Here is an 18,244-nt window from a genome sequence, read left to right as displayed (position 1 = left end):
GCAGAGGGCCACAGCGACACCCAGAGACCAAGACGCGTATTCAGCGCCACACACAGGAACCCACAAGCGCATCCTCGTGCGCAGTCACAGTCACACACGCCCACTCACGTGAATACACAGATACAGTGTCTGACACACCGACCAATGTACGTGCCTAACTTCCTCCAGTCATGCTGTGAGACACGCAATCAGTTTTCGGTAATGGATAGTGGTACTTGGAAAGCAGGTTCTGGGCTCACGGCAAGGTAAGTGTTCGCAAGAATCATGTTCTCTGAACCGTGGTGCAATTCAGAAGCCTGCATGATTTCTGTCCACTTCTCAGGTGCAGCTGCAGGGCAAGGCTGGCCGTCGGCAAAGACAAGAAGACCTTCGCGTTGTCTGATGACTGGATGTCCTAAGGAGAACTGGAAAAAGTGGGGCGGGCGCACGTTGCTGAGCGTGGCTGTGGATAACTCAGGACGGTATGCATTCACCCATACTAAAATGTGCCATTGGATATTAGGTTTTCATCAGATGGGCCCAGTGGCTGCAAGAGTGGATTGATTGTTGGTCTTGCTGAGTGGCCTGAAGACTGTGGATTCCCCATGCTGTTGGAGTACTTCCGGGTCATGGCTCCTCTGCAGAGCCCCACGGCCTGCCCGTTTGTGTTCTGCAGCGTCCCAGCATGTGCTTGGATCGATGATGACACCCTTGTATGCATTCCTTGGAAAATCTGAACAAAATGAGTGAGAACGCTCTACCGTCTCCTTATCGAAACTGAGGTCCAGCACGTTTCCTCTCTCGGGGGTATGGGACAGTTAGGAGTGAGGGCCGACGTCCCCTGCTGACAGGCATGCAAACACCACTAAGGGCTCCAGCATTGGAGGGACTCCTGTGTGAGGGTCGACCGTGTCTGCCCATAAGCTGGGTCATCTATGAATCCCCGGTCCCTGCTAAAAGACCGCTGAGGGAATACAAGGGGGCAGGCTCTCCTGCTAGTCTTCAGAGTCGGAGCGTGTGCTGGTGGAGGCCCAGTGAGCTTGCAGCTTGGAGAGGTGTGTTTTGGCCAGGATCACGCTTTGTGCATGCCGCTTCGGAGGTTGATTCTGGAAGCCAAAGTGAGCAAGCTTCCCTGGTTGGAGCCTGGAGCCTCAGGCCAGGCCTGAGGCCCTCTGTGATGTTGTGTGTGGTGTGGTGAGGTTCCTGAGTGCCCGGTGGGGCTGGAGCAGTGAGCAGGGGTGGGCTGGAGTTGAGCGATGGCAGAAGGGGGCCGATGGACTAGGCCACGGGGCTGCCCCTTTCAGCTCCTCTGCTGAAGCTGCCGGCACACTGTTGGTGCTAAGTGGATCATCGTGGAGTGGGCTGAGGATCGAGTGCTGCATTTAAGCCTGTGTGGTGGCTGGGGGCCTGGAGAGAAAGTTAAGGTATCATGAGGACACGTCCTATGTAATGTCGTGGGATGGGCTGTCATCATTGGGTTGCAGGTGCTGGCCTCAGCTTCCCGAGGATGTGTCTTGTTCGTGAAGGGCTGGCATCAGCTGCCTATGGAGGGGATGGCTTTGGCAGTTCATGAGGATGTAGTGAGGTAGGTAACCTGTGTAGAGTTGCGATCCCATTCCCCGAGGAGTGACTCCACACGGGTGTCTTGCGGGACGTAGAGAAGATGGACATGCTGAGGCATCTGTGCCGGCCTCCTTGGGGGTAGGTGAGTTATGGGAACAAGCCCTTTGGTCGTTTCGTTCCTTCTTTTGGGAATGTGCAAAGCGATAGTGTTTCTCCCGGAGGGCATGACGCGGCCGGCCCATGTGGCCTGCAGGCCGTTCGAAGAGCCAGAGCTTTATCCGGAGCAGTCCATTGGCCGGGAAGAGATGGGGACACAGTTGCCCTGCCAGGTGCCCTGCCGTGGCCAACCACCTTTCCCTTTCAGGCTTCCAAGTCCCCTCGCATGGCAGAGGTCTTCCATTGAAAGTCTGTCTGTGGTCCTCGGGGACAGTGCCTTTGATCACTGTGAGTTCCTCGGTAGTGTCGCTGTGGCAGTGGAGAATTGCCAGGATGCATGCGGTGCCGTGGGCCTCATCAAAGCAGACAGGCTTGCGGTCTGTCTTCCCTGGTGTTCAGTGTCCCCGTGTTCGCATGATGTCTGTGGCTTCAAGTAGGGTTGAGTCGCCCTGCAGGCAGCAGGAGGGCACTTAGGACGAGGCTGTGAAGCGTTTGAGCGTTTCCTCAGTGGTCTGGGCCGCGAAACCTGCCAGTTGGAAGCTTGCCGATACGTGGCCGGGAAGGTGGCCTAATTTCCGCTGTCAGGTCCCAACCTGTGTCATGGTTGCTGAAGCCCAACACTTCCCGTTGTGGGCATTCCCACGGGGTCACGGAAAGTGATATGGTCTAGTTGGCGAGAAGAGGCACTTGGGCCGAAGTTCGTTAGCCCCTTGAGTAGTGCCGGGCTGCATCTTGCCTGTAGGCAACTGCAGGTCGGAGTCAGCCCCCCCATGGGAGGTTCCCTTGCTTCTGGGAGCGCTGGGAGTGACCCCAAGGGCACATCAGATGTGCTTGTAGGTGGCAGGGTCTCCAGGTCCACGTAGATGTGACACCCACGGCCGGGAGGCAGGTCTCGTCCAGTCTTTGTGCTTTGGTCAGAAGGCGTGGCTGTGGGAGAGCGGGAGTCTGTGACCTATTTCAGCAGCCCCTGGGCGTTAAACTTCGCATGCGGCCTCTTGAAGCTGACAGGGGTCTTTCTCCTTTCAGTTGGGGGTCCAACCAGGGTGCTGTGTATAAACTATGGCGTTTACTGTTGGAGGTGTCTGCAGAGGGCCACAGCGACACCCAGAGCCCAAGACGCGTATTCAGCGCCACACACAGGAACCCACAAGCGCATCCTCGTGCGCAGTCACAGTCACACACGCCCACTCACGTGAATACACAGATACAGTGTCTGGCACACCGACCAATGTACGTGCCTAACTTCCTCCAGTCATGCTGTGAGACACGCAATCAGTTTTCGGTAATGGATAGTGGTACTTGGAAAGCAGGTTCTGGGCTCACGGCAAGGTAAGTGTTCGCAAGAATCATGTTCTCTGAACCGTGGTGCAATTCAGAAGCCTGCATGATTTCTGTCCACTTCTCAGGTGCAGCTGCAGGGCAAGGCTGGCCGTCGGCAAAGACAAGAAGACCTTCGCGTTGTCTGATGACTGGATGTCCTAAGGAGAACTGGAAAAAGTGGGGCGGGCGCACGTTGCTGAGCGTGGCTGTGGATAACTCAGGACGGTATGCATTCACCCATACTAAAATGTGCCATTGGATATTAGGTTTTCATCAGATGGGCCCAGTGGCTGCAAGAGTGGATTGATTGTTGGTCTTGCTGAGTGGCCTGAAGACTGTGGATTCCCCATGCTGTTGGAGTACTTCCGGGTCATGGCTCCTCTGCAGAGCCCCACGGCCTGCCCGTTTGTGTTCTGCAGCGTCCCAGCATGTGCTTGGATCGATGATGACACCCTTGTATGCATTCCTTGGAAAATCTGAACAAAATGAGTGAGAACGCTCTACCGTCTCCTCATCGAAACTGAGGTCCAGCACGTTTCCTCTCTCGGGGGTATGGGACAGTTAGGAGTGAGGGCCGACGTCCCCTGCTGACAGGCATGCAAACACCACTAAGGGCTCCAGCATTGGAGGGACTCCTGTGTGAGGGTCGACCGTGTCTGCCCATAAGCTGGGTCATCTATGAATCCCCGGTCCCTGCTAAAAGACCGCTGAGGGAATACAAGGGGGCAGGCTCTCCTGCTAGTCTTCAGAGTCGGAGCGTGTGCTGGTGGAGGCCCAGTGAGCTTGCAGCTTGGAGAGGTGTGTTTTGGCCAGGATCACGCTTTGTGCATGCCGCTTCGGAGGCTGATTCTGGAAGCCAAAGTGAGCAAGCTTCCCTGGTTGGAGCCTGGAGCCTCAGGCCAGGCCTGAGGCCCTCTGTGATGTTGTGTGTGGTGTGGTGAGGTTCCTGAGTGCCCGGTGGGGCTGGAGCAGTGAGCAGGGGTGGGCTGGAGTTGAGCGATGGCAGAAGGGGGCCGATGGACTAGGCCACGGGGCTGCCCCTTTCAGCTCCTCTGCTGAAGCTGCCGGCACACTGTTGGTGCTAAGTGGATCATCGTGGAGTGGGCTGAGGATCGAGTGCTGCATTTAAGCCTGTGTGGTGGCTGGGGGCCTGGAGAGAAAGTTAAGGTATCATGAGGACACGTCCTATGTAATGTCGTGGGATGGGCTGTCATCATTGGGTTGCAGGTGCTGGCCTCAGCTTCCCGAGGATGTGTCTTGTTCGTGAAGGGCTGGCATCAGCTGCCTATGGAGGGGATGGCTTTGGCAGTTCATGAGGATGTAGTGAGGTAGGTAACCTGTGTAGAGTTGCGATCCCATTTCCGGAGGAGTGACTCCACACGGGTGTCTTGCGGGACGTAGAGAAGATGGACATGCTGAGGCATCTGTGCCGGCCTCCTTGGGGGTAGGTGAGTTATGGGAACAAGCCCTTTGGTCGTTTTGTTCCTTCTTTTGGGAATGTGCAAAGCGATAGTGTTTCTCCCGGAGGGCATGACGCGGCCGGCCCATGTGGCATGCAGGCCGTTCGAAGAGCCAGAGCTTTATCCGGAGCAGTCCATTGGCCGGGAAGAGATGGGGACACAGTTGCCCTGCCAGGTGCCCTGCCGTGGCCAACCACCTTTCCCTTTCAGGCTTCCAAGTCCCCTCGCATGGCAGAGGTCTTCCATTGAAAGTCTGTCTGTGGTCCTCGGGGACAGTGCCTTTGATCACTGTGAGTTCCTCGGTAGTGTCGCTGTGGCAGTGGAGAATTGCCAGGATGCATGCGGTGCCGTGGGCCTCATCAAAGCAGACAGGCTTGCGGTCTGTCTTCCCTGGTGTTCAGTGTCCCCGTGTTCGCATGATGTCTGTGGCTTCAAGTAGGGTTGAGTCGCCCTGCAGGCAGCAGGAGGGCACTTAGGACGAGGCTGTGAAGCGTTTGAGCGTTTCCTCAGTGGTCTGGGCCGCGAAACCTGCCAGTTGGAAGCTTGCCGATACGTGGCCGGGAAGGTGGCCTAATTTCCGCTGTCAGGTCCCAACCTGTGTCCTGGTTGCTGAAGCCCAACACTTCCCGTTGTGGGCATTCCCATGGGGTCACGGAAAGTGATATGGTCTAGTTGGCGAGAAGAGGAACTTGGGCCGAAGTTCGTTAGCCCCTTGAGTAGTGCCGGGCTGCATTTTGCCTGTAGGCAAATGCAGGTCGGAGTCAGCCCCCCCATGGGAGGTTCCCTTGCTTCTGGGAGCGCTGGGAGAGACCCCAAGGGCACATCAGGTGTGCTTGTAGGTGGCAGGGTCTCCAGGTCCACGTAGATGTGACACCCACGGCCGGGAGGCAGGTCTCGTCCAGTCTTTGTGCTTTGGTCAGAAGACGTGGCTGTGGGAGAGCGGGAGTCTGTGACCTATTTCAGCAGCCCCTGGGGGTTGAACTTCGCAGGCGGCCTCTTGAAGCTGACAGGGGTCTTTCTCCTTTCAGTTGGGGGTCCAACCAGGGTGCTGTGTATAATCTATGGCGTTTACTTTTGGAGGTGTCTGCAGAGGGCCACAGCGACACCCAGAGACCAAGACGCGTATTCAGCGCCACACAAAGGAACTCACAAGCGCATCCTCGTGCGCAGTCACAGTCACACACGCCCACTCACGTGAATACACAGATACAGTGTCTGACACACCGACCAACGTTCGTGCCTAACTTCCTCCAGTCATGCTGTGAGGCATGCAATCTGTTTTCGGTAATGGACAGTGTTACTTGGAAAGCAGGTTCTGGGCTCACGGCAAGGTAAGTGTTCACAAGAATCATGTTCTCTGAACCGTGGTGCAATTCAGAAGCCTGCATGATTTCTGTCCACTGCTCAGGTGCAGCTGCAGGGTAAGGCTGGCCGCCGGCAAAGACAAGAAGACCTTCGCGTTGTCTGATGACTGGATATCCTAAGGAGAACTGGAAAAAGTGGGGCGGGCGTACGTTGCTGAGCGTGGCTGTGGATAACTCAGGACGGTAGGCATTCACCCATACTAAAATGAGCCATTGGATATTAGGTTTTCATCAGATGGGCCCAGTGGCTGCAAGAGTGGATTGATTGTTGGTCTTGCTGAGTGGCCTGAGGACTGTGGATTCCCCAGGCTGTTGGAGTACTTCCGGGTCATGGCTCCTCTGCAGAGCCCCATGGCCTGCCCATTTGTGTTCTGCAGTGTCCCAGCATGTGCTTGGATCGATGATGACACCCTTGTATGCATTCCTTGGACAATCTGAACCAAATGAGTGAGAACGCTCTACCGTCTCCTCATCGAAACTGAGGTCTAGCACGTTTCCTCTCTCGGGGGTATAGGACAGTTAGGAGTGAGGGCCATCGTCCCCTGCTGACATGCATGCAAACACAACTGAGGGCTCTATTATTGGAAGGGCTCCTGTCTGGGTGTCGACCATGCCTGCCCATAAGCTGGGTCATCTATGAATCCCAGGTCCCTGCTAAAAGACCGTTGAGGGAATACAAGGGGGCAGGCTCTCCTGCTAGTCCTCAGAGTCAGAGTGTGTTCTGCTGGAGGCCCAGTGAGCTTGCAGCTTGGAGAGGTGTGTTTTGGGCAGGATCACGCTTTGTGCATGCCGCTTCGGAGGTTGATTCTGGAAGCTAAAATGAGCAAGCTTTCCTGGTTGGAGCCTGGAGCCTCAGGCCAGGCCTGTGTCCCTCTCTGATGTTGTGTGTGGTGTGGTGAGGTTCCTGAGTGCCCGGTGGGGCTGGAGCAGTGAGCGGGAGTGGGCTGGAGTTGAGCGATGGCAGAAGGGGGCCGATGGACTAGCCCTCGGGGCTGCCCCTTTCAGCTCCTCTGCTGAAGCTGCCGGCACACTGTTGGTGCTAAGTGGATCATCGTGGAGTGGGGTGAGGATCGAGTGCTGCATTTAAGCCTCCGTGGTGGCTGTTGGCCTGGAGAGAAAGGTAGCATCAGGACAGTTCCTGTGTGATGTCGTGGGATGGGCTGTCATCATTGGCTTTCTGGTGCTGGATTCGGCTTCCCAAGGAAGTCTCTAGTTCGTGATGCGCTGTTATCAGCTGCCTATGGATGGGTTGCTTTGGCAGTTCATGAGGATGTGGTGAGGTAGGTAACCTGTGTAGAATTGTGATCCCGTTTCCGGAGGAGTGACCCCCAAGGGTGTCTTGTGGGACGTAGAGAAGATGGACATGCTGCGACGTCTGTTCCGGCCTCCTTGGGCGTAGTTGAGTTATGCGAACAAGCCCTTTGTTCGCTTTGTTCCCTAGTTTGGGAATGTGCAAAGCGATAGTGTTTCTCCCAGAGAGCATGATGCGGCTGGACCGTGTGGCATGGAGGCCTTTCAAACTGCCAGTTGTTTATCTGGAGCAGTCCATTGGAGGGGCAGAGATGGGGGCACTGTTACCATGCCTGGTGCGTTGCCGTGGACAGCCCCTGACCCCTTTCAGGCTTCCAGTTCCCCTCGCATGGCAGAGGTCTTCCGTTTAAAGTCTGTGTGTGGTCCTCGGGGACCCTGCCTGTGATCACTGTGAGTTCCTCGGTAGTGTCACTGTGACAGGGGAGAATTGCCAGGATTCATGGGGTGGGGTCAGCATCATCAAAGCAGACAGGCTTGCAGTCTGTCTTCCCTGGTGTTCAGTGTTCCCGTGTTCACAAGATGTCTGTGGATTCCAGTAGGGTCGCGTCACCCTGCGGGAATGAGGAGGGTACGTAGGAAGAGGCTGTTGAACGTTTGAGCATTTCCTTAGAGGTCAGGGCTGCGAACCTTGCAGGATGGGAGCCACCCGAGACGTGGCCGGGAAGGTGGCCTAGTTTACGCCATGGGGTTCGAACCTTGTTCATAGTTTCTTAAGCCCACCACTTCCCATGGTGGGCATTCCCACGGGTCCACGGAATGTGATTTTGCCTAGTTGGTGAGAAGTGGCACTTTGGCCGAGGTTCGTTAGTCCCTTTAGTGTTGGCAGGCTGCACCTTCCTGTAGAGAGCTGCAGGTCTGTGTCGGCCAGTCCATGGGAGTTCCCTTGCTTCCGGAAGTGCTGGGCGTGTCCCGAAGTGAACATCAGATGTGCTGGTATCTGTCAGGGTCTCCAGTTCCACGTAGATGTGACACCCACGGCCGAAAGTCAGGTCTCGTCCAGTATTTTTGCTTTGGTCAGAAGGCGTATCTGGGAGAGCGGGAGTCCGTTGCCTATTTAAATAGCCCCTGTGGGTCAAAGTTCGCATGTGGCCTCTTGAAGCTGACAGCATTCTTTCTCCTTTCAGTTGGGGGTCTAACCAGGGTGCTGTGTATAAACTGTGGCGTTTACTTTTGAAACCTCTTCACAGGGCCACAGGGACACACAGAGAGCAAGAATCCTATTCACCGGCACATAGAGAAATGCACACGCGCGTCCTCGTGCACAGTCACAGTCACACAGGTCCACACGCGTGAACACACACATACAGCCTCTCACACACCGGCCAATGTATGTGCCTAACTTCCTCCAGTCGTACTATCAGACGTGTAATCAATTCTCAGTAACGGATAGCGGTCCTCGGTAAGCAGGTTCAGAGCTCAAGCCCAGGTAAATTTTTGCATGGATCATGTCCTCTGAGGACACCGGTCCACTTCTGAAGCCTTGGTGATTTCTGTCCACTTCTCAGGTGCAGTTGCTGGGCAAGGCTGGCCGTCGGCAAAAGGAAGAAGACCTTCGTGTGGTCTGATGACTGGAGGTGCTAAGAAGAACTGGAAAAAGTGAGGTGGCCCATGTTCCTGAGCATTTTCGTGGATAACTCAGGACTGTAGGTATTCAATCACCCCAAGATGTGCTATTAGATATTAGGTTTACCTCAGACTGGTCCAGTGGCTGCAAATGTGGGTTGATTTTTCCTCTTGCTGAGTGGCCTGAGGGCTGTGGATTCCCCAGGCTTTTGGAGTACCCCGGGCTCATGGCTCCTCTGCACTGCACCACAGCCTGCCCGGTTGTGTTCTGCAACGTCCCAGCATGTGCTTGGATTGACGATGACACTCTTGTATGCATTCCTTGGGAAATCTGAACAAAATGAGTGAGAACGCTGTACCATCTCCTCAATGAAACTGAGGTCCAGCACATTTCCTCTCTCGGGGGTAGGGGACAGTTAGGAGTGTGGGCCAGCATCCCCTCCTGACCTGCATACAAACTCCACTAAGGGCTCCAGCATTGGAGGGGCTCCTGTCTGAGGGTCGGCTGTGTCTGCACATAAGCTGGGTCATCTATGAATCCCGGGTCCCTTCTGAAAGGCCGTTGAGGGAATGCGAGGGGCAGGCTCTCCTGCTGGTCTTCAGATTCGGAGTGTGTGCTGGTCTAGGCCCAGTGAGCTTGCAGCTTGGAGAGGTGTGTTTTGGCCAGGATCACGCTTTGTGCATGCTGCTTCAGGGGTGGTTTCTGGAAGCCAAAATGAGCAAGTTTCCCTCGTTGTAGCCTGGAGCCTCAGACTAAGCCTGTGGCCCTCCCTGTTGTTGTGTTTGGTGTGATGAGCTTCTTGCGTGCCCGGTGGGGCTGGAGCAGTGGGCGGGGTTGGGCTGCCATTGGGCGTCGGTGGAATGGGGCTGATGGATTAGGCCTCGGTGCTGCCCATGTCAGCTCCTCTACTGCAGCTCCCTGCACAATGTTGCTTCTAAGTGGGTCATTGTGGACTGCAGTGAGGACCGAGTGCTGCATTTAAGCCTGCGTGGTGGCTCTTGGCCTAGACAGGAAGGTAAGAGATGATGAGGACAGGTCCTGTGTGATGTCGTGAGATGGTCTATCATCATTGGGTTGCAGGCGCTGGCCTGTTCCTGATGGGCTGGCATTAGCTGCCTATAGAGGGGATGGCTTTGTCACTTCATGTGGATTCAGTGAGGTAGGTAACCTGTGTAGACTTGTGATCCCGTTGCCAGAGGAATGACGCCCTAACGCTCTCTTGTTGGACCTAAAGAAGATGGACATGCTGAGGCGTCTGTGCCCGGCTCCTTGGAGGTAGGTGAGTTATGCGAACATGCCCTTTGGCCGCTTTGTTCCCTCGTTTGTGAATGTGCAAAGCGAAAGTGTTTCTCCCGGAGCACATGATGCAGCCGGCCCGTGTGGCATGCAGGCCTTTCGAACAGGTAGAGGTTTATCCGGAGTAGTCTGTTGGTGGGGCAGAGATGAGGGCACTGTTGCGATGCCAGGTGTGCTGCTCTGGACAGCCACTGTGCCCTTTCAAGCTTCCAGGTCCCCTCGTGTGGCATAGGTCTTCCATTGAAATTCTGTCTGTGGTCCTCAGGGATAGTACCTTTGATCACTGTGAGGTCCTTGGTAGTGTCGCTGTGGCAGTGGAGAATTGCCAGGATGCATGGGGTGGTGTGAGCATCATCAAAGCAGGCATGCTTGCGGTCTGTCTTCCCTGGTGTTCTGTTTCCTCGTGTTCGCATGATGTGTGTGTCTTCCAGTAGGGTCGAGTCGCCCTGCGGGCAGGAGGAGGGCACTTAGTCTGAGGCTGCCGAGCATTTGAGCCTTTCCTTAGGGGTCAGGGCCACGAACACTGCCGGTGGGGAGCTGGCTGAAACGTGACCGGGAAGGTGGCCTAGTTTCTACTGTGGGGTTCCAATCTGGTCATGGTTGCTGAGGCCTACCACTTCCCATTATGGGTATTCCCATGGGTCCACGGAAAGTGATTTGTCCTAGTTGGCAAGAAGTGGCACTTGGGCCGATGTTCATTAGCCCCTTGAGAGGTGCCGGGCTGCATCTTGCCTGTAGACAGCTGCATGTCAGTGTCGGTCTGCCCATGAGAGCTTCCCTTGCTTCCAGAAGCGCTGGGAGTGACCCCAAGTGCACATTAGATCTGTTGGTAGCTGGCAGGGGCTCCAGGTCCACGTATATGTCAAACCCATGGCCAAGAGACAGGTCTCGTCCATTCTTTGTGCTTTGGTCAGAAGGCGTGGCTGTGGGAGAGTGGGAGTCCGTGGCCTATTTCAACAGCCCCTGAGGGTCAATGTTCGCATGTGGCCTCTTGAAGGTGATAGAGGTCTTTCTCCATTCATTGGGAGGGTCCAAAGACAGGGCACTTCATATAAACTTTGTTTTTTACTGTTCGGGGTCTCTGCAGAGGGCCACAGTGTCACACAGAGACCAAGATTCAGAGGGACTCACCGAAACCCGCCAGCCCGTCCTCGTGTGCAGTCACAGACAGACACATGCACACACGTAAATACACACAAACACCGTCTCACACACGGGCCAATGTACGTGCCTGACTTCCTGAAGTCGTGCTGTCAGAAACGCATTCAGTTTTCGGTAAGGGATAGAGGTCCTTGGAAAGCACGTTCAAGCCTCACACCTAGGTTAATATTCACATATATCATGTTCTCTGAGGACCCCATTACAATTCTGAAGCCTGTGTGGTTTCTGTCCATTTCTCAGGTGATCTTGCTGGGCAAGGCTGGCCGTCAGCATAGAGAAGTACTTCGCGTGGTGTGATGACTGGAGGTGTTAAGGAGCTATGGAAAATTGAGGCATGCCCATGTTGCCGACCATGGCCATGGATAACTCAGGACGGTAGGCATTCAACCACCACAAGATGTGCCAATGGATATTTGGGTTTCCTGAGCCGGACCCAGTGGCTGCAATAGTGGATTTCCTGTTCCTCTTGCTGAGTGGCCTGAGGGCTGTGGATTCCCCAGGCTTTTCGAATACTCCGGGGTCATGGATCCTCTGCAGAGCCAAGCAGCCTGCTCTGTTGTGTTGTGCACTGTCCCAGCATGTGCTTGGATGTAAGATGAAACCCTTTTATGCATCCCTTGGAAGATCTGAATAAGATGAGTGAGAATGCTCTACCGTCTCCTCATCAAAACTGAGGTCCAGCACGTTTCCTCCCTCAGGGGTAGGGTACAGTTGGGAGTGTGGGCCAGCGTCCCCTTGCTGACATGCATGCAAACACCACCCAGGGCACCAGCATTTGAGGGGGTCCTGTCTGAGGGTCGACCATGTCTGCACCTTAGCTGGGTCGTCTATGGATCCCAGGTCCTTGGTGAAAGGCCGATGATGGATTACAAGGTGGCAGGCTGTCCTGCTGGTTTTAGGAGTCGTAGTGTGTGCTGGTCCAGGCCCGGTGAGCTTGCAGATTGGAGAGGTGTGTTTTGGCCATGTTTCCTCTTTGGTCGTGGCACTTTGGGGGGTGTTTGGAAGCCAAAATGAGCAAGCTTCCCTGGTTGTGGCCTGGAGCCCCAGGCCAGGCATGTGGTCCTCCCTGTTGTTGCCTTTGCCGCGATGAGTTTCTTGAGTGCCCAGTGGGGCTGGAGCAGTGGGTGGGGGTGGGCTGGGGCTGGGCGTCAGCAGAAGGGGGCTGATGGATTAGGCCTCAGTGTTGCCCTTGTCAGCTCGTGTACTGCAACTCTTGGCACAGTATTGGCACCAAGTGGGTCATCGTGTAGTCGGGTGAGGACCGAGTGCTGCCTTTAAGCCTGCATGGTGGCTGATGGCCTGGACAGGAAGGTAAGGCATGATGAGGACAGGTCCTGTGTGATGTCATGGGATGGGCTCTCATCATTGGGTGGCAGGCATTCGCCTCGGCTTCCCTAGTATGTCCCTGAACCGTGAGGGTTGCCATCAGCTGCCTAGGGAGGAGAGGGCTTTTGCGGTCCAAGTGGATGTGTTGTGATTGGTGACCTGTGTTGACCGGGGACTCCTTGCCTGAGGAATGACACCCAAAGGGTTTATTGTGGGGGGTAGAAGAGATCCAACTGCTGAGGGGTTGGGGCTGGCCCCCCTAAGGGGAGGTGAGTTATGCAAACATGCCCTTTGGCCCCTTTGTTCCCTGGTTATCAAATGTGTGAGGCAAAAGTGTTTCTCCCAAAGGGCATGACACGGCCTTCCCAGGTAGCACGCAAGCCCTTCACAGGGCCAGAGGTTTATCTGTGGAAAACCGTGGGTGTGGCAGAGATGGGAGCTATATTGTGATGCCAGGCATGCTGCCATGTACAGCCAGTTGTGCGCTTTCAGGGTTTCAGTTCCCCTCCTGTGGCATAGGTCCTCCATTTGAAGTCTTTCTGTGATCCTGGTGGATGGCGCCTTGGATGTCTGTGAGGTCCTTTATGGTGAAGAGGTTACAGAATGTATGGCGTGGGGTCGACCTCATCAAAGCCGACATGCTTGCTGTCTGTCTTCCATGGTGCTTAGTGTCTCCCATGTTAGCATGGTGTCTGTGGCTTTTTGTTGTGTCCAATCGCCCTGTGGGCAGGAGGAGGGCACGTGGGACAAGGATATCCAGCATCTGAGCATTTCCTCAGGGACCAGAGATACGAATCCTGCCAGTTGTTTAGCTGGCTGGAACCTGGCCAGGAAGGTGGCCTAGTTTCCTTGTGTGGTTCGACCCTGCATAATGGTGGCTGAAGACCAACACTTCTTATGGCCAGCATGCCCGCGGGTCCATGGAAAGTGATTTGGCGTAGTTGGCCTTAAGTGGCACCTGGTCTTAAGTCCTTTGGCCCCTTGAAAGGAAGAGGGGCTGCATCTTGCCTGTAGCCAGCTGCAGGGCAGTGTCGGCCTGCCTGTGGGAGTTTCCCTTCTTCCCGGAGGTGCTGGGAGTGGCCAGCAAGTGCACATCAGATGTGCTAGGGTAGCTGGCAGGGTCTCCAGGTTTATGTAGACGTCATACTCACAGCCAGGAGGCCAGGCCAGTCTCATCGAGTCTATGTGCTTTGGTTAGAAGACAGTGCTGTAGGAGTGCAGGAATCTGTTGCTTATTTCAACAGCTCCTGGGGTCAAAGTTCGCATGCGGCCTCTTGAAGGTAGCAGGGGTCTTTCAACATTCTGTGGCAGGGCCCAAGGCCATGGCTCTGTGTATAAGTTGTTGCTTTTCATGTCTGAGGCCTTTGCAGAGGGGTACAGGGACACACAGAGGCCCAGACGCGGGTACAGAGGCACACACAGAAACCCGCAAGTGAGTCCTCGTGCACAGTCACAGTCACACACACGGGCAAGTGTGCACGTGTACACATACACCCTCACACTCGTGGGCCCACGTATGTGCCTACCTTCCTTCAGTCCTGCTGTCAGACACGCATTCACTCCTCCATAAGGGATTGAGGTACTTGGGAAGCAGGTGCAGGGCTTATCCCCAGGTAAATGTTGGCATGAATAGTGTTCTCTGAGTACCCCGGTCCAATTCTGAAGCCTGCATGATTTCTGTCCACTTCTCAGGTGCATTTGCTGGGCAAGGCTGGCCATCGGCTAAGACAAAAAGACCTTCACATGGTCTGATGACTGGAGGTGCAAGGGAGACCTAGAAGAAATGGGGCAGCCCAGGGTGCCGAGCATGGCTGTGGATCACTCAGGACAGTAGGTATTCTCCCACTCCAAGATGTGCCGTTCGATATTAGGGTTTCCTTGGACGGTCCCAGTGGTTGCAAGCGTGGATTGACTGATCTTAATGCCGAGAGGCCTGGGTGGTGGGGATTCCCCAGGCTCTGGAGCTCTCCGAGGTCACTGGGTTCTCTGTGGACCCATAGAGATTGACTGATCTTAACACTGAGAGGCCTGCCCTTTGTGTTCTGCAGCATCCCAGCACGTGCTCAGAACAATGATGTCTTCCTCATATGCATTCCTTGGAAGATCTACAGGAAATGATTGTGAACACCCTACCGTCTCCTTATTGAAACTGAGGTCCACTCCATGGCTTCCAGAGGGAATGTAAGGAGAGTGTCACGTTGCAATTGCTGCCTTGGATATCTGCAGTCACGTTGTGCAAGTTTAGTTGGCAGGATTCTTGTGGGGTGAAGAGCCATTGGGAAAGAGCCTGGGATGCACATCCACGGAGGAAGGCTAGGGAGAGCATGTCATCTCTGGGCACCCGAGTTTAATCAAGCTTCTGTGGTGAGGGGTGGCTCTGGAACCTTGCCATGAGACGTTTTGATCTGGGGAGAGAGAGAAAGGCAAGGCAAGCGGGAAATAAGCATGACATGATTGGCTAAGCCCATGGGTAGACTGGTGGGTGGATAGATTGACAGTGGGCATAGGGTTCCTGGAACTCCTTTGGGATGCCTTCAGGTGCGTTTGAAGTCATGTATAGGGAAGGATTACAGGTGCACGTTCGTGAACATCCCACCCTTGGCCTCTCCTTTGTCGATTTGCATCATGGCGTGTCCCTGTGCCAGCTAGTGGTTGCCTTTGTGGCACAGTATGGTGTCTTTGCAAGAGGGCCGATTTGGAGGCCATGGGGTGTTTTGACCTTGTCTGGCCACGTTCACCCTATGTTGAAGATGTGAAGGTGTTCCTCAGGACTTCCCAGCATCATTTCTGTACCCAGCCCACACACTGTTCCCTGAGAATTGGAGCTCTTCCTGGAGGTCTTTGGGCGCAACCCAGAAACAAGGGATTCGGCTTCCAAGGAAAGCCTGCAGGTTTAAGGGCAGGAGGGGTTTTGTGGCACTGGGATCACTTTGTCCCGTCACCCGCTGGTGGGGCGAACCTGTGGTCTCTGGTGTGCCTGGCCTCAGGCCAGAGAAGTCATGCCGGTTCAAGAGTCCAGGCTGCTGGCTGGGTTTTCTTATTGCGTGGCTCTGGCTGACACATTGGTTCTGGAGGACCTGGGTCTCAAGCTTTCTCCGAAGTCGTGGCACTGATGGGCCCAGCATGTGAAAGTGCAAGGCACCAACGCAAAGTAAGCCAGTTGCAGCAAGGGTCTTGTCCCGCAACTTTGGGCATCAAAATGGCTCTGATGCCATTCACTTTCCATGTGGTCCAAGTAAAGGGGCTCTGGCTTGGCAGGAGGCCAGGAAGAATGCCAGTTGGTGAGTCCCCTTGGTCAGTCCAGGAGTGCCTCGGGTGCCCTTTGTTGCGGGGTCCGTCGATCCGCTTTTGAAGGAGGTCATCACTTTTGGCCAAGGGCCATTCCCTTCTGGAAAGTAACTGGGACCATGTTTCCCCTTGATTGTGAGTCCATTGTGAGGAAGCATATGTGCCAAGAGTGGGTGTGTTTCCCTGGAGGGCAGTGGCTCTTAGGCTGAGGGGACCCAGTTCCCCTGAGGGTGTCTCAGGGGTTCAGGATGACATCATTATGCTGTGTCGGTGGGGAAGGCACTCAGGAGGGGAATTACAGGGCTCGAGACCAGGGGGTTGATGGACTGCAGCGCACATTGTCCTGATGGACGCCTGCTCTGAAGGCATCCACACCCCGATCTTTTCAGGTTTGGCTGCTGACACACAGAAAAAATGGGCAGCAAATTAAACATAGAGGCGACATAGAGCTCACATGTCTGGGTAGTATCACCCTTTCCCTCTGTGCGCCTGTGCACCCTTGTACCATTCTCAAGCATCCGTGTTTTCTATCACTTTGAGCCAGGTGGAGTGCCAGGGAACGAAGGCCAGTGACAGCGTGTGACCCTCTGCATATTCTGTAATACCCAGCGAGTCAAGGAAGGCGTGGCAAGACGAGGCAATGTGAGGCGAGGAGAGGGAGTCTCAGACGCGTGTTGGCATGCAGTCTGTGAGGTTACTGGTGGAACCCTTGTTGCGGTAAACTGCACTTCTTTACAAAACATAGATGTTTGCCCATGGTACTTTTGCATCAGGGCTGCACCGTAATCTTCTGGGGTTTTCCCAAGGAACACAAGCCCCGATGCTCTGAGACTTGGCTGCAATTCCTGCCCAAGTCTCGGCTCTGGGCACTCCTGAAGGCTGACAAGATTGAGCTCGCTGGCCGTCCCATGGTGGAGGCTGTGACTTTGCATGTCCAGCCTTTAAGCAGGTGCTTGGATCAATGATTACTCCCACAAATACACTCCTTGGAAATCTGAACAGAATGAGTGAGCAATCCCTACTGTCTCATCAGAACTGAGGTCCAACACTTGTCTCCCAAAGGGAAAGTAGGGAGAAGTTCATGTTGCATTTGCTGCATTGGGCATCCACAGACACCTTGCTCATGTTGAGGGTGACGGCGTTCTCACGGGGAGAAGAGCCATTGGGAAAGGAGCCTGGGATGCCCATCCAGGTGGGAAAGCTCAGACAGCATGCCGTCTCTGAGCGCCTGAGTCTTGCCAGGACTGCTGTCCCCTGCCACGGGTAAGTGTGCAGGTGGCAGAGGAAGTGGGAGCCACTGGTGGGCCTCTGGCCTACCATTGAGTTCTACAGGCCTCCCAGACCCCCTGTCATTACTTTGCTCCCTCAAGGAAACAGATGTCTCTACACTCAGGGTCAGAGCAGGAGTCCTGGCCTAGACCAGGCTTCTTTGTCATGTTCTGCTTCAGAGATGGGATGCAGAGTAGGTTTCTCCTGATGATGGGGGGAAATCAAATGGGCCACTGTCCCCGGAGGTTGGGCCAAGCTGATGCCTTCTCCTTGGGTTGTGTCCTCCTTGTGTGTTTGTGGGCTGGGGGACAGGACAATGCTTTAGGCAATTCCCAGGGAAATCAAGCTTCTGTGCCAAAGGGTTGCTCTGGCACCTTGCCATGAGACGTTTGCATGCGGGTGGAGAGAGAAAGGCAAGGTGAGCGGGAAATACACATGAGTTGCTTGGCTAATCCCTCTGGTAGACTGGTGGCTGAATAGATCGAAGGTGGCCATAGGGTTCCCGGAACTCCTTTGGGATGCCTTCAGTTGCGTGTGGAGGCACGTGTAGGGAAGGATTATGTGTGGACATTCATGGACCATCCCGCCCTATGCCTCTCCTTTGTCGATTTGCTTCCTGACTGGTCCCCGTGCCAGTGAATTGTTGCCTTCGTGGCACAGTATGTGGTGTTCGAAAGGGGGATGATTTGGAGGCCATTTGTCTCTCTCTGGCCACATTACCCCTGTGTTGAAGATGTGAAGGTGTTCCTCAGGAGAGCCCAGCATCGTTTCTATACCCGGCCCACATAGCATTCCCTGAGGATTGGAGCTCTTTCTGGAGGTCATTGGGCGCAACCATGTGGAAACAAGGGAGTCAGCTGCCAAGGAAAGGCTACAGGTTTAAGGGCAGGAGAGGTTGTGTGGCGTGGGGGTCATTTTGTCCTGCCACCCACTGGGGCCGTGAGCCTGTGGTCTCTGGCATGCCTGGCCTCAAGACAGAGAAGTCATGCTGGTTCAAGAGTCCAGGCTGTTGACTGGGTTCTCTCTTCACACAACTGTGGGTGACAAGTTGGTTCTGGAGGACCTGGGTCTCATGGCTTCTCTGAGGTCATGTCACTGACGGGCCCAGAGTGCGAAAGTGCAAGGCACCATGGCACGTTACCCAGTTGTAGCAAGGGTCTTGCCCCACAGCTTTGGGCATTGGAATG

The 18,244-nt window shown here is 54.9% G+C and overlaps 7 non-coding genes across 7 annotated transcripts; all 7 read left to right on the top strand.

Moving 5' to 3' along the window:
- Window positions 1-672: 672 nt before the first annotated feature.
- On the top strand, window positions 673-765 carry LOC133086304 (small nucleolar RNA SNORD116). The gene has a single exon (XR_009700063.1). It is a non-coding gene; the product is annotated as a small nucleolar RNA SNORD116 (small nucleolar RNA).
- Window positions 766-3,454: 2,689 nt separating this feature from the next.
- LOC133086195 (small nucleolar RNA SNORD116) lies at window positions 3,455-3,547 on the top strand. The gene has a single exon (XR_009699958.1). It is a non-coding gene; the product is annotated as a small nucleolar RNA SNORD116 (small nucleolar RNA).
- A 2,689-nt stretch (window positions 3,548-6,236) lies between these two features.
- Window positions 6,237-6,329, top strand: LOC133085799 (small nucleolar RNA SNORD116). The gene has a single exon (XR_009699592.1). It is a non-coding gene; the product is annotated as a small nucleolar RNA SNORD116 (small nucleolar RNA).
- Window positions 6,330-9,007: 2,678 nt separating this feature from the next.
- Window positions 9,008-9,100, top strand: LOC133085798 (small nucleolar RNA SNORD116). The gene has a single exon (XR_009699591.1). It is a non-coding gene; the product is annotated as a small nucleolar RNA SNORD116 (small nucleolar RNA).
- A 2,660-nt stretch (window positions 9,101-11,760) lies between these two features.
- On the top strand, window positions 11,761-11,853 carry LOC133085905 (small nucleolar RNA SNORD116). The gene has a single exon (XR_009699704.1). It is a non-coding gene; the product is annotated as a small nucleolar RNA SNORD116 (small nucleolar RNA).
- A 2,712-nt stretch (window positions 11,854-14,565) lies between these two features.
- LOC133085906 (small nucleolar RNA SNORD116) lies at window positions 14,566-14,658 on the top strand. The gene has a single exon (XR_009699705.1). It is a non-coding gene; the product is annotated as a small nucleolar RNA SNORD116 (small nucleolar RNA).
- A 2,085-nt stretch (window positions 14,659-16,743) lies between these two features.
- LOC133086557 (small nucleolar RNA SNORD116) lies at window positions 16,744-16,832 on the top strand. Its single transcript, XR_009700309.1, has one exon. It is a non-coding gene; the product is annotated as a small nucleolar RNA SNORD116 (small nucleolar RNA).
- The last annotated feature ends 1,412 nt before the right edge of the window (window positions 16,833-18,244 follow it).

This window comes from Eubalaena glacialis, chromosome 2 (genome assembly GCF_028564815.1).
Source record: "Eubalaena glacialis isolate mEubGla1 chromosome 2, mEubGla1.1.hap2.+ XY, whole genome shotgun sequence".
NCBI lineage: Eukaryota > Metazoa > Chordata > Mammalia > Artiodactyla > Balaenidae > Eubalaena > Eubalaena glacialis.
The sequence above is the reverse complement of the archived record's forward strand: the minus strand, read 5'-3'. Positions and strand labels throughout refer to the sequence as shown.